The 15,291-nt window shown below is 42.9% G+C and overlaps 1 protein-coding gene and 1 long non-coding RNA gene across 2 annotated transcripts in view; one reads left to right on the forward strand and one right to left on the reverse strand.

The window, feature by feature from the left end:
• Positions 1-15,291, reverse strand: part of Tcerg1l (transcription elongation regulator 1 like) — a 183,019-nt gene that overhangs the window by 95,063 nt on the left and 72,665 nt on the right. The window lies entirely within an intron of this gene.
• Positions 12,205-13,641, forward strand: LOC116103146. Its single transcript, XR_004123418.1, has 3 exons — positions 12,205-12,318; positions 13,318-13,446; positions 13,546-13,641. It is a non-coding gene; the product is annotated as an uncharacterized LOC116103146 (long non-coding RNA).

Consider the following 15,291-nt stretch of genomic DNA (forward strand, 5'->3'; position numbering starts at 1 on the left):
CTAGGTTGAAGGTAGCCTTTTAAATTGGGAGCACACTACCAGATAAGCATCAACTGCCGGGAGAAAATCACCCCAAATTTTATATTTCACCAGAAATGGAAATGCTTAGTTGAAGATTCAACAGCACAGCTGGTAAAAGCCTAGCTTTTGCCACAAGGAGCCTAGCTCCCTGTGAAAGCTCTGTATCCATGGGCAGCGGTGACTCTAACCAGATGCCATCTAGGCTCCACAGTCAGTACTGGAAAACCTGATCCAGCCTGGGACAACATCCACCTTCCAGAGCCGCATGTGGAGACCTGCATTCTAACTCAGCTCTGAGAAAGATGCTTACATCAGTGGTTTTCCTAATTGCTGTTCCAAAATACTTGAGCAGAGTAATGCAAGAGGAAGAATTTGTCCTGGCTCATGATTTGAGAGTGCAGTTGACAACTGTGGTGAAGGCATGACACCAGGAGCAGTTTGTGGCTGTGACCACAGCAGGGAGAGGCTGCCTTTCCACATCTAGCTGGATTAAGAAAGAGAGAATGGACAGGAAGCAGGGCTAGGCTATGTATGAAGTCTAAGGCCTGGCCCCTACTTCCCAATGTTTCAAAACAGAAGCTGCACCTCAGGACCAAGTTTTCAAACACATGAGCCTGTGTGGGACAATTCACACTCAAGTCACAACAATGTTCTCTAGTCAGAGAGAATGGCTAGGCAAAGGAGTTGAGCATGCACATGTACACACACATACATACACACACCCCACAGGGGTCTTACAGAAAACTACTAATAACAATAAAATAAGTCATCTTGGGCCAAAGGCTTACCCTGCTCCCCAGTGGACCAGAAACAGGAAAAGCATCTAAAGAAAAGGGTAAGCTGAAATGATTGCAGGGAAACATGAAATTGTTTCCCATGGATAACCACACCTTCAAGAAGAGCAGTGATCAAGCTTGAGAGCTCAGAGCAGCATATTGCCTACTTGTGCAGATGCATGGGCCTGCAGCCAGTCTACATGCCTCTTGCTGGAAGGTTCTCCCTGATAGGTGACTTTTTCCAGAGAGGGACTGTTCAAGTGAACAGATAGCCTTGACCTCAGAGCAGCCTAGAATGAAGGTTTCACATGTTCAAATCAAGCCCAGGGTTATCAGTCATCAGCAAGACACATGTTGCTCACTCTAACCAAGTTTGATGTGGAAAAACAAGACCACACCTGCTCACCAAGCCAGCCAAGCTAAACTCCAGTTTCAGTGAGACCTCTTGATTCAAAACATAAGCTGGAGAGCAATTGGAAAAGACACCCAACCTCTGGCCTCCATACATAAACGTGTTGCATACATGAACATGCACATGCATATGTGCAGATGTGCATGCACATGCATGTACACAGCAGAATGTGTATGACCACAAGCCTGGAAAGGAAACAATACAATGCATTTCTGGAATGTTCTAAGCAGAGAAGGAGAGCAAGTAAGACCAGACCCAGAAGAGGAAGTTGTAGTTATCTACTACTAGCCACTGTGCCTGCAAGGTACTAAATGTTTGCCATAGCTGCTCTTGGGTGTCTACATCCTAACTGCCCCCACCTTCTAGAGACAGATCCTCTCTTCTTCAGTGTCCAGGCTGGAGCTGAGTGATCACTACAAATTTCACTTTGCACCAGTGGCCCCAACGTGTTCCATCTACATAGATCACAGACAGGATGACATAACAAGACTGGTGTGAAAAATAAACTCACAAGTATAGAAAACATTGAATGTGGACACAAAGCAGTCATAAGTGAATTGAACAAGTAGCCTAAAGAGAAAAACATTTAAATTGGGAATCCATGAAGGCTGGAAAGAGATGACTGGATCCTGCATGTGGGCTGTAATACATCCATAGCCTCACATGTCTCCAGGGCACTTGAGTGGAATGTTGAAGAAGTGGGTGGTAGGGTCTGTGAACTCTTCTTAGGATGTATTCAGAGCTTACTGGGACTTTTAAGAGCATCTAAAAATATCCCCTGATGTTAGGAAAGCTTTTAGGTAAGGTTTTAATTTCTGATTTTCTCACTGAGAAAATTGGCTTCAGAAATGCTCCCCCCCTCAATAAAGACCATGATGCTAGTGTATGGGGGTGGCTGTGTCCAGTTTGTGTGCTCGTGTATGAGTGAATGAACACATACACGTATGTGTGCTGTATGTATAGTCATGTTTCCATGTGTAAGCTTGGCCTGTAACTCCCAGGCCAGCTGCCAGCACCACTGTGGGTGGGCAGCTGCTTGGTTACACAGGGATCTTGATGTTATGGCCTATGTTACATGTGTCCTGATGGTTTTACTCATCCTCACTGATCCACACAACTTCAGAGAAGGCCTTACCCTTCACCCTTGAGTCTGGGGTTGGAGGCTTTAGGAAGCTGAGCAGCCAGAGGCAAGGTGCCCGTGTACTGATTGCTGGAGATAAAATGAAGATGAGGCCTGCTGGTTGCCAACCACAGCCCCTCTTGAGTCTGTGTCTTGTGTGGGTGTAGAGGCATCCAAACCACCACAAAGCCTTGCCACACCAGTTTTCCATAGGGCCCCACAGCAAACAAGCCAGCATCTGCCACAAAGCTTACTGAAGTCAAGTGATTTTCAGAAAAATGTCAAGAGAAACATTTCCCTTCTCAGGATCCTCAGCAAACTGGCAATGGAAGATCCCATATGTATCTCCATATCTGTGGTCACAATCAAGCCTCTGGGGGACATAGACCTATAATAATCACAGAAGCCTCATGAGATCTTTGTCTCAGGCTGCCTTGCTATGTGGAGCCAGGGAGAAAGGTTCCATTCTAAAACAGTTGTTTCCTAAATGGATATCGCCCATACAAATGGATATTTGGGGCCAAGTTGTGATAAGTGTTCTCATGGAAGCAATAATTCACAGAGCCAGGATCCATCACTGTTGTAGCTAGGATCACTGGTGTTCCTGGGGGAAGCAAGTATGTAGCTGCCTCTAGGACTCTCCCTTTTCCCACCATCCTACACTTTCCCTCTTCCATCCTCCATCTAAGACACTCTCCCTTCACCCACAGCCTCTTCTTCTCTTCTGTAGGACCTGCTCCTCCTTCATATTCCCCTCCACTCTCCTAGGACTCTGGGACCTTTCCTTCCACCCACATCCTGCCCCTCTTCCAGGACTCTTGCCTTCTCATCCCAGACCCTGTGCTCCATCCTATCTGTTCCATAGATCCTCTGCTTCCTGACTTTTACTCCCATGCCATCCACCCATAATCTGCAGAAAGCTACAGGTGAGACCCAAGGGCTATGATCACTTTGGCTTTCTCCATGCCCCTATGCCCTCTCCCAACCTCACCCCCTGTCTACTTTGGCTGGGGCTATAGGAGAAGGTGCTTTCCAGACCCACCAAAAGCAGAAACAAGACTGGCCTCTGAATGAGGATCTAAGAGGTCAGATCATGAAGAACCTTCTGGACCATGGACTTGCCAGGCAGCCTGTGGGAAAGATAGTCATATCATATCCCAAAAGGCAGCGGCTGCTCTCTGTGTAGGCCTTGGCACTCTGAGTGAAGTGATAACTACCTACAAGCCTCAGGTGAACTGAGAGGCTCTGGACAGAAGGGTTGTCTTTACTGATAACACCTGTGGAAGCTCCTGATAAGGATCCATAGGACAAACCAATGGTATCCACTCCATGTAGAGTACAGGGGAGTGGCCTGTAGGTGGACTCTTTCATCTCTAAAGTTCCCCCTTTTAAATCCTATAAAACCCCAAAGTCCCCATGCCACATCTATACAGTACTCTTTAGTTGTTCTGATTAAAGAACAAGTCTGCTCTGAAGAAGCCTGTCTGTAATGTCATGTCATGTCATGTCATGTCATGTCATGTCATTTTATTTTATTTTATTTTAATTTTCCTAGGACTCCTCTATCAATCCCAGTCTAAGATTTTGGTGTTGAAAACCAGTAAAGGTTTAGGAGTCCAATACCCCAACCCTCCCCTCTGGGTGGCTTTTCCTCTCTCCCTTTACCCATCTTCCTCTCTCTTCTGTGACCTATATCATTGCTATTCATCAAGCTTACTTAACATCTACAAGCTGCAACATGAAACTTCTGGGGTACTGGTATGCCATATAGACTTAGCTTGGCTCTCCTGTGACCTGCTCTCATCTCTCTCTTTCATTGTCCTCTGACCTCCAGAACCGAGGCCTTTTGCCATTTGGCTGCAGCACATTCAACACCCACATATCTAGGCAAGGTTCAGGTTCACTCTAAAGGTACCCTAGACTGATATCCTTGTACAGACCCTGAATGTCATGATTTGAATAGGTTTGACCCCCATAGACTCTTATGTTTGAATACTTGTCCCATATATAGTGGTCCAGTCAGGAGGTATGGCTTTGTTGTAGTAGATGTAGCCTTGTTAGAGGAAGTGTGTCACTTTGAGATCTCAGATATACTCAAGTCTGGCCAGTGTGGTACAGTCTCCTTCTGCTGCCTGTTGATCAAGATGTAGAACTCTTGACAACTCCTCCAGCACCAAGTTTGCCTGTACATTGCCATGCTTCCTGCTATGATGATAATGGACTGAACCTCTGAAACAGAAAGCCAGCTCCAATTAAATGTTTGCCTTTATAAGAGGTGGCTTGGTTATGGTGTCTCTTCACAGCAATAAAACCCAAATTAAGACACAGTCTTCTGGTTCTGCCTGCCAGATTGCTGGAATTGGGGGCACGAGTTTACATTCCCATCACTCATTTTCAGCCACTTTCTGGTTGTAGATGATGGCTTATTACCAGAAACTAGCCTCATCCTTACCCTGCCTAAGGTGACTCCTGTTTTCTGTTTTATTCCTCCAGTTTAGGTTTTACTACTACAACTTTTAAGGCTAATTTCCTAAACTCTATTTCTCAGACGCTAAACTGGCTAAAAACTCACTTCTGTATCAGAAGTATAACACTCTACATAACATGACAGACCTTGGGCCATATCCATTCCATTTGTCTTAAAAAAAACTCAAGGTGTTAGTATGCCTATCAACTGGGGCCTGTACCCAATGCAAATTGGATAATGCTTTTGACTTGACAAATCTTGCTGACTCATATCATTCTATAAGACAGAATAACAAAAGGTTTGACACACCACCTTCAAATCTCTTTTCTGTCTTCACTTTTGTCCCATTTATTTCTCCATTTTAGGTTTTACAAGCTCAAATGTCTAAACCTATTCCCTAAACTCTCTCTCTCTCTCTCTCAGATGCTAAGCTGACTAATAATTCCTCTCCCTTTAGATACCAAAGCATATTGTTATGTTAGTAAACTATCCTATACTTTTTAAGCCAAGATGTTAGCTCTGAATTGGTTTTGCCTTCCCACTCTAGACTCACGCGTTGGTCCTCCAAACCCATGTTCTGGGTTAGGCTAGTCCCCGAATCTTACTGGGAAAGGAGAGCAAGAGTTCTTACCATGACTTGAAACTGGATAGCTAACATTGTTTAGCAGTTACTCTTGGCAACACTGAGAGATCATGCTACTCTGCCAGCCACTTACAGACTCAGCTTCCCTGAGCCGGAACATGGGATTCCTTCCCCTGCTTAGGCTGTAGGTACCATTTCCTTCCATATTAACCTATCTGGTGTCTTTTTTTAAGGATCTAATGATCCAAATCTGATTGTCAAAATTGTAGATTCTGCTGGGACTTGGAATGTCCCAATGGGGAATGGGCTCACTTTACCATGTGACAGAATTGACCTTCAGCAGAAAATACCCATGTGGTTTGATACCATGTTAGCTGATAGGCATCATCAAGATGGAAGAAACCATGTGGCTTGGTCACAGTCTTTCTAATAATATCATAAAAAAGGCAAATGCCATGTGACTTCACTACCATCTTGACTTAGAAGAAAACATCACACATCCAAGGTATTCTTTATTATTTTAGTGTTTGTTTGTTTGTTTGTTTGTTTGTTTTGATACAGTTTCATCCATGATACATTTACTGGCTTCTAATGAGAACCCAAGAATTTTCTTGGCAACATTCCTCCAAAACTGGCATAGTAACCAAGGGAGCCAATGGAGTATGATTCACAATTCCCAACAGAGACTCAATGGATAAATTGTCAAGCGGTAGACAAGCAGCTGCCAGTGAGACTTGCTTTGTTGGCTCTCCTGGGTCTCAGTGCCTAACACTTCACCTGGTATCTCCAGGACCACTCCCCCTTAAGATAAAATCCTCCCATGCTCCTTTTAACACGTATTTCTGCCTTTGTTTCTGCTCACTCTCAATATGCTTGCTAAAGATCTCTGTTATGTTTCCATTTCACAATGAGGATTATAAAAACACAATCCAAACAATGTTTAAAATCTTGCCTTATTAAAATTGTCTTACATATGATTATGTATGTAGGCTACATGTGATAAGGGTTTGCATCTTACAACATGTACTTACTACATGTACAACATGTAATATAAAATTGACTTGTCAGTAAATGCCCATGTAAACTGAAGTTGTTAACTCGGCTCAACTCCATTTTGTTCACAATAAAACTAAAATTACAGGAAGGAAGCAAAAATAAAGTAACGATAAAAGACAAACACACACATATACACACACATATATGTATATGTATATATATTTATATATACATATATTTAATTAATATGACCGAATAGATGTTAGGTTCAAAGCACCCCACACACACACACACACATATACAACCAACACAAATTATAGTGCTTGTGACATTGTCCTCCAAAATAGGAGGACTTTGGTCAAGTAAACAAGTCTAAAGGCAGGTACCTCCATTAACCTTCTCCTAATGGTCACCTACCTTGGCCAAGGGCACCTAGTTCCCTATGAATTCTGACAGCCTGCATCAGCTCAGATCCCGCACCCTGCTGACTGTCATATAAAGTCAGCTTGCCTTTCCACGATTTTGCTCCTCTCTGACCAGAAACACCCAAAATAGTGTTGCCAGTTTGATCCACAATAACTGTTTCTTTCTACCTGTGGAGCAGTGTAGTTCAATTTCTCCACACTATCACTTTAATAGGTAAAGTAGAGATGGTTTGATATTAGAGATGGTCCTAAATCCTTCTTTGGAACAATTAACATGAGGTTTTAATTGTAAAATTCTAAAACTGGCTTTTAAGGAAAAGATATTCATAATCATACAGTTCTTGTCAGGGTGTTTATATCTATGGCTGCACTGGCCTAAAATGATTTTAGCAGGATTTGTTAAATGTCAATACTCCTTCACAAAAATGAGGTGAACAGGCCATCCCAGCCAGTTTTATATAGACAGAAGGAAAAATGTGGAGTGTGATCTGTCAGTGTGACTGTCCAGTGAACTCACACATACTAAGGAAAGATTTTTCAGTGTGACTGCTTCAGTCACCCGCACTCTGTTACACTTTACCAACTTTCTGTAAGCCCAGCAAACTCACTGGTTCCCCAGGTGAACTTAGATGAAATGGAAGTTTGGTTTTTCATTATAATCTGACCAAAAGTAGATAGAAATTGCTTAGATCCCTCTTACTCAGGAAGAAAATCCTCACGACAGACAGTAAAGTCATTTGTTAATGCTATTGTGTCTCATGGTATTAAGCAAATACAAAATGTTATAAGTATGAAAACAGAAATTATTTTAGTAAAGACAGACGTGTGTGTATGAAGATTAAAATGGATAGATAGTTTCAGAGTGGAAAAAGTGTAGGAATCTTTTGAACGTTATAAAGATCTGAGTAAGTTACTTAAGGTATGTAAAGGATAAGACTTAGAGATGATGTATGTGGCATTAGAGTTTCTAAGGTCAAGGATCAATAATTATCAGCACTGGCTAAAAGGTATTTCTTGTTCAAGTTTATGTAATGTCTGATTTTTAAAATATTATACAGTAGTTGAAAGTACCAAACTAGTACAAGTTATCTTCTGGATGGTTGATAACCATGCTAATGTGGTTAGAGGGATCAACAGAATATTTTCCTCCTTGCCTGACAAGACCATTGAAGTCCCAAGGGATTGGGGGCCATCTCAAAATATTCTGCAGGTGTGAACAGTCACCTGCTCATGGAGGCCATGGAGACCTACTCAGTGAGTTCTAACCAGCATCCTGCCTGCAAAGGTCAATACAGAGGAGAGATTTCCTCCTTGCTTCTGAGAGAGGCCACAGTCAGGCCACACAAGGCTTTTGACTATCTCAAAGATATGGACAGCTAGCTGGTAAAGAAAGGCTCAGGGAGTCAGAGGCTTTTCTCAAGCCCACATGACCCCTGAGGACCAAATCTTCAATGGATCTTGACAGTACAGAGACAGAAACTAATCTTGATCACCTGCATGGTCTTAAATAACCTGCAGGAAAGTATAACCAAGATTAAGAGAATTCATATGTTTCTTTAACAGTTCAAGGGACTGCAGTCTTCAGACGTTATGCTTAGCCATATGAAATGTTATTTGGACAACTATTTCTCACTAATGATTCTAGATATAGTACAATACCTCAGCTGCATCAGCAACTGTGGCATCTGTCCACAGTTGACAAAACAAAAACAAAAAACAAAAACAAAAAAACAGACTTTTCTTCTTAAATATGGCCAAATTCAAAGACTTTGTTTACTAACTGGAACACTGTCACTTTCTGGAAGAGGTCTTCTTACAGGTATAATGTGTCTTTCCAAACCTTAACCATCCATGTTCCCTGATTTAAGGAGGCTGCCAGATACTTTCTCATCAAAGTCAATGTGTTTTGCAAATTATTCAGCATACCAAAGTAATGTCCTAGAGACAGTGCTAGAAAATTGTATGAAAAGACCCAATGGTATTTTTAAAATTGCATTTAGATGCTGACTTTAACTGACTTTTCTTACAAGCTTTCAGGTGCTTCTTCCTCAAGCAGGAGTCTGATGCAACAAACAGCTGATTGCAGAAACCTTATCCTGCTACATGGCTCTGGTACATGTCCAGCCAGTTGTATAATCACATTCCAACTCCGTAAACAAAACTGATGTTAAAACTTTTTCTCATTCCCTGTGTTTCTTACTGTTCCCCACAAGGCTGTGCAGACACTAACTCCTTCATGAAGCCTAATCCAAGAATACATGTGATCACCAAATGAATATGTTATGTTCTGTATCTCTGTCATCTGTTAAGTTTTATCAGACTCTTCAAATGGGCCCTCCTGGGACACATTCTAACTGATGCTCAAAGCAGTTAAGAGATATCTGCACTCCACAAACTCCTAAAGTCTGTTCAGGTGACCTCTGAAAATGGGAATAATGGGCCATCCAACTCCATCCTCTTCTTGCCACTCTGAATGTTCTTTAGGACACACAACTAAACAGATGGACTAAGGCTTCTCTCTGCCTCACCAACTTCAAGACCAACATAATTCTTTGGCTGTGGCTGTACTTCACACTTAAAGACGACTGGATCCGACCACCGCCAAGAATGGGATCTGTGCCTTCCTTCAAGAACAATGCTTCTTCCGCACCAACAAACCAAAACTGGTTTGAAATGGGGCCCAAAGATGAGGGTACCAGATTAAAAATATTCAGTTTCAGTCTGTAACCAAAATTAACCCAATGTATGCCTGCTTAGATTCTGGGGCGAAAGTCTAAACCTTTCCACCATCATCCCCCTTCCACAGGAAGTAGCAAATGTGAGAATATGTTACTCCTTTCTTTTTTTCTTTCCTGGGGTCTGAAATGAAGGGTTAATGACCTATAAGTCTCAGGAGGGCTGAGAGAGGCTCTAGAAGGAAAGTTGACTTAACTGTCATTACTTGTGGAAACTTCTGACCAGGGGCTCCACACACTGACCCTGCTGGGATCTACCACTTCCACACTGCAGGGCTATGGGTCTGTCCCCTGAAGTTGCCCCTTTCCCATCCTATAAAACCATGAGACCCAATTCCCATGCCATGTGAGCACAGTGTCACTTCCATGGAGAAACTGTGGCAGTTTAAATGTTCTGATTAAAGAACAATTTTACTTCTGGAAGTTTCTGTCTGTTTTCTTTTAGTTCCACATCATCTCTATCAATGCTGATCTAACTCTGAGAATCTATGGAGGTCCAGGTCATGCCTGGCTGGGTGACCACCTCCACAAAGTCCTCTTGCAGGGATCTGTGGAGACCAAGGTTTTAAAAATATAGAAGTAAAATTACCATGCTTGAACAATCAGGTCATAATCCCAATGACTCATGGTGCCTTGTGCAGACATCTGGAGTAACCTTAATGACCCATGACACCTTACACAAATGGACAGTCTTAGGAAAAACGACTCAGCCTGTAAAACTTTCTACTTAACAAGAGGATGTGATATCTGCCCCCAAGACACCAGCCCTGTATAGCAGTCCCAGGACCGTAAGGTTAAGTAACTTCTCCCTCACAGAGCTTTGGTTGGTCTGAGAGCCCTGTTTCCCTCTGTGTATTTCAGTAAACATTATTTGTCCATTCCTTCATGCCTTGGGGAAATTCTCTTACCACTAACAGCACCAGCGTTCTTCACACCCTTCTGTAGGGTCCTAGCTAGTTACCCCAGCCAGAGCCAGCTTCTCTCCATTCTTATTCTTTGTCCTTTTGAGCACAGGGCAAGCTGATCCTGAGTTCCTCCTAACCAGAGCCCCCTTGCTGTTTTCTCAAAGTGACTCACTCTGAACCCATGTAAATTTACCTAAAAGAGGCTAGCAAATAAAACACAACCTGAGAAATCTGAATAAGTCCCAGAAGCCAGCAGGAAGAGATTCTCACATGATTATCTTGAGGAGTTGTAAAGAAATGCTACCCACTCTCCAGAGAGCATCAAAGACCGAAGATGGGATTCCAATTATGTCCAACTTAACTCAAAAACAGCTATGTCTCTGGGAAGTCTTACCTTAGTATGAATACCAAACAACTCTCCTTCATGGTGACCAAACATGTCCTGAGAAAATATTTCCATTACAACAATAGCTAAAGTGCACTTTGTGTGTGTGTGTGTGTGTGTGTGTGTGTGTGTGTGTGTGTGTGTGTGCAGTTCCAGACAGAAGGCAGAGACATGAGAGTCAGCATAATCATCAATACCTGTGTTTGGCTGGGATGGAAGTGGTTTGTCAGGAGCCAAGTCACCAAAACATCAACAGAGAAATAAACCATTGTGTTTATTTCCCAATTCCTCACCTTGGGCAGGGTAGGCTAAGTGGACACTTCATCACTAGGTGCCTGCATTGTCCTGAGATCAGTGTGGGACAGGTGTTCATGGTTATGACAGCTACTGGGAACAAAGTGGCCATCTTGTGCTTTCTGATAATCTCCATGCCAGACAGAGTCCTCCCTCAGATGCCACCTTTGGTCACCCCTACCTTCTGTTTGCAGAACTGTCTAGAACAACAGTGATCACCAGTCACTGTCCTTTCTCTCTGGGAGCAGATATGCCCATTAATACTATAGGGGCCTTGTCTAGGATTTCTTTACTTCTAAGCAACAGTTACTTCCAATACCATACATGTTGTGGACAGATGGGGTTAGAAAGCATACTCTGAGGGAGAGAGGGCTTAGTACTGTGGACAATGATCAGTGAGGTAGCAACCCTAGACAAGAAGATGCTACAGGCCACAGACTGCAGACTGAATGGGTTGATAAGCACAGTGAGTGAGTCAAGGAGAACTGAGCAGTAGTGAACTGTAGCTAAGAGGCAAGTGGGTGGAGCAGGCCACTAGAAATGCCTGCTTTCCCTCCCTACCTTCTCTGCCTCTCCCTTTCTCCTCTTCAGCACCTACATAGCCTACTGTCCTATATGACGTGTTCCTGCTTTCTGGAAAATAAATATATAAATGCATCTAACCCACTTATTAGTAAAACACACCAAGTCCCATCCAGGTGAGCTAGTCTTCTGGCCTCCAGTGCTCTTTGCTCTCCTTTCCCCTCATACCAAGCCTCCCTTTTCACACTGAGCATGATAGTTGAGTGATTGGCTCATTTTCGAGACAATTCAGATTTCAGACCTAGTTCTTTCCACTTTCAAGAAACCACACACCAGTGTACCTGACCAGGATATGTCATGCTGCCAAAGGGCTTGGGCAGTTCCAATCCTCTGGCTTTGCCATTCACAACATATACAACTTGTCTCATAGGATAAGGTCAGCTCTACATCACACTTGACATTGTTCTTGGTCCATTCCATTGTCTTGGCATCTCTAAAACTCTGGCATCTCCATGGCAACAGAGGCTTCACCTTTTATAATGGCCTTTCAGTGTCTCTCCGTAAAGACTTATACCCTACCACGAGGTGCCAAGCCTCAGCTTCTTTCCACGATGCTTTCAACATTAAAGGTTTCATGCTTTCAAAACCAGTACCATGTGGGCAACTCTTACACATTTGTAAGTTTGGACACCAGCTTTAGATATAGCCTTGTGTTAATGTAACTTCTATTTACCTGATGTAATTGTCATCTCTAAGGGGCTTACTGCCTTAGTCTGCTAACCTAGGCATACTCCTGGAAGTTTCTAGCCTCCATACAATCTTATCTAGGTCTAGAATGTTTTCAGCCTCTGATACTTACTGCTGAATAAACTCACCCCTTCCTAGCTCTTTCTGATCTCTGGCTGGCTGATTCTGGCTCAACCTCCTCTCCAAACTGATTGATTCAATCTTGATTCATTCTTGACCTCTCCTGAATTGCTCTGTTTAACCTCAAACTAACTCTAGCAATCTGTTCTAATCTTCTGGCTCCTTCTCATTCTCTGCCTCATTCTGTCTTTACCTGTGTCTAGCTTGTTCTCTCTTCAACCTTGTAAAGCTACCTTCTCTCTCTCTGCACTACACCTGAAATATCTTTTCTTTCCTCTCTTCTTGTGAGAGCTATGCATATCACATTCTGTCAAATCTTTCTGTGATCCATCACTTTGTCTGCCACTCAATTAGATGGACATCACTTTCAAACATGGCTGCTTCCTTCTACAAACTAACTTACCTTCATTGTTTGAGATTAAAGGTATGTACTAAGAGTGTATCTGTATTCCAGCCAGGGAGATTAAAGATGTGTGCTAAGGGCTAAGTCACACCACAACTAGAAAGTTTTGTTGTTGTTGTTGTTGTTGATTTTAGTAATCTTGAGTTTCACAATGTCATCAAATATCCTGCAATAGCCTTAGTCCTCTTCAGCTACAGATTCCATATGCTAACCCTGAGGAAACATATTCCTATTCACATATTTTAGCTCAGTGATGCTAAGCTCTTACTAATCACAGCTAACCATCACATTCAGATTCTTAGTCCAAAATATCACAGAAAGATCATAGAATATTTGTTTCTGTTTTTAAACTTCACAAGTCAGGCCTCCATTGCCTGAATTTACTTCAATAGTTTTATCTTTCAAGTTCCCACAGTACAGCCCGTTCAGTTCTCCGCACTCAATGGCTTTTCCAGTTACAAGTGTTCCAGTTCAAAGTTCCAAATGCTTCCAAATGCAGCACGACCAGGTTCATCACAGCAATACTCCACTCCTGGTACCTATTTATTGTCTAGTTTCCTTTCTGTTGCTATGATAAAACACTCTGGCCAGAGCAATTTTGGGAGAAAAGAATTTATGTGTCTTATACATTCAGGTCACAATCATTCAGAGGAGGAGCTGAAGCACAACACAGAGCAGACTGGCTTCCCCGCAGCAATCATCAGTAAAGACAATTCTCTACAATCCAGTATGATGCGGCAATTGCTCAGCTGAGATTCTCTCTTCCTAGGTGACTCTGCTTTGTGACAAGTTGAAAATATGGACGAACTAGGACAGAGGAGTCTGGGATTCAGAGTTGTAGCTTCTACCTCTTTCTTATCTACATTCAGGAAGACAGTGTTTGAAAAGTGTGTTTTTTTCCTGTGTCTTAAATCTAAATACCCCACTGGATTGCCTAGAATTTGCAGCCGAACGAACATGCAGTTTCTGGTATTCATTGCTGGAGTTTAAAGCAAGCATACTGTCATTTCCAATCCTAGGCAGTTTAGAGTCAGTTTGAGCAGAATGCATATGAAATTTTTATCAGAGAAATCATCTCTCTTTCAGAGGCAAATTTCATTGGTGTTACTAACTCTACATTTATAGGTCTTTAATTTATAAAGATCCCTAAAGGATTCCTTTCCTGCTAATTTTTAAATTTTCACCATAGGTTCCTCTTTGATGTGTAGTCGGTGGAGTCATGACTATGCAGAGGCTGTTCTCATTCTGACAAAAGTACATGGCTGGGTCAAGACAGAGCCCACTGCAGAGACAGCCAGGAAGGCCAGTACCACCAGCAAACAGAACCCAGAGCTGTGTGTGTTCCTCATATTAACTAAAGAGCACTACAGGGGAGCCCTGAGGGTGGGTTCAGGGAGGTAGGAAGGCAGTGAGAGAAAAAAAACAAGAAACAAGGAGATCTTGTCATAAAGAAGCCAGAAGCCAAAGACAGTCTAGGTTCTGCAACAACGGTGTGTGGCTGTAGGAAGAATTGCTATGAGATGTATCTAGAGCTGGCATCGGCACATTTAAAACACTTGAGCTTGTGCTCAAGACTGTATTTGTTATTACAGCTCATTACACACGATTTCACTTCCTCTGAAATGGTGTCAGTTCCCATCTCTCAAAGGGACACTTCCAGGAATCCAGTGCTCACTGACTAGCCCCTGCATCCATCTAAGACAAATGAAAACCCTAGATTTGCCTTCACCATGCTCTAAAACCCTAGCAGAACTGTGAGCTCCTACAAAGAACTGCTATTCTACCTGGGCACTATGAGTTATGTGGATTCCATGTGGATGTCCCAGTTAAAGGCCTCACCAATCATGCCAAAGTGACCAAAGCCAGCTGTAGTCCTGGGGGTCTTTCCCACTTCCTGTAGTTCCCATAGATCTCCACCTTGTTCCTATGGAGAAAGCTGTAAGCTAACTTCAACAGCCCACACAGTGACCACATCCCTCATTCCAGAAAGTGGCCTGTGACATATTACACCATCAATACAGACTCCTTTACAAGTTCCAGGCCATTAGAATGGCTGTGTCACCACAGTGTGCAAGCATTAGCACATCAAAAACAACCATCCATCAGAACAGTGAGCCCACGATACATGCCTGGGCACCCTAAGGCCCCTGTGTGACAAATGCTGCAGAAATTATCCACAGACATTTCCATTCAGACAGTGACAGCTGTACTTTGAGCCATGTGTGATTCCAATGGGCCTAAGTCTGAAAATTGTTATCCTTCTTGCTCAGCATGTTTGTCCTCAGAACAGTATGTCCTCCCCGGGCAGACATGAAACTCAAGAGCAATCCAATCTCACCACTGCTGTGAGGTGCAAAAAGCTAGCAGGGCCTTGATTCAT

The sequence above is a fragment of the Mastomys coucha genome, unplaced genomic scaffold (assembly GCF_008632895.1).
Source record: "Mastomys coucha isolate ucsf_1 unplaced genomic scaffold, UCSF_Mcou_1 pScaffold21, whole genome shotgun sequence".
NCBI lineage: Eukaryota > Metazoa > Chordata > Mammalia > Rodentia > Muridae > Mastomys > Mastomys coucha.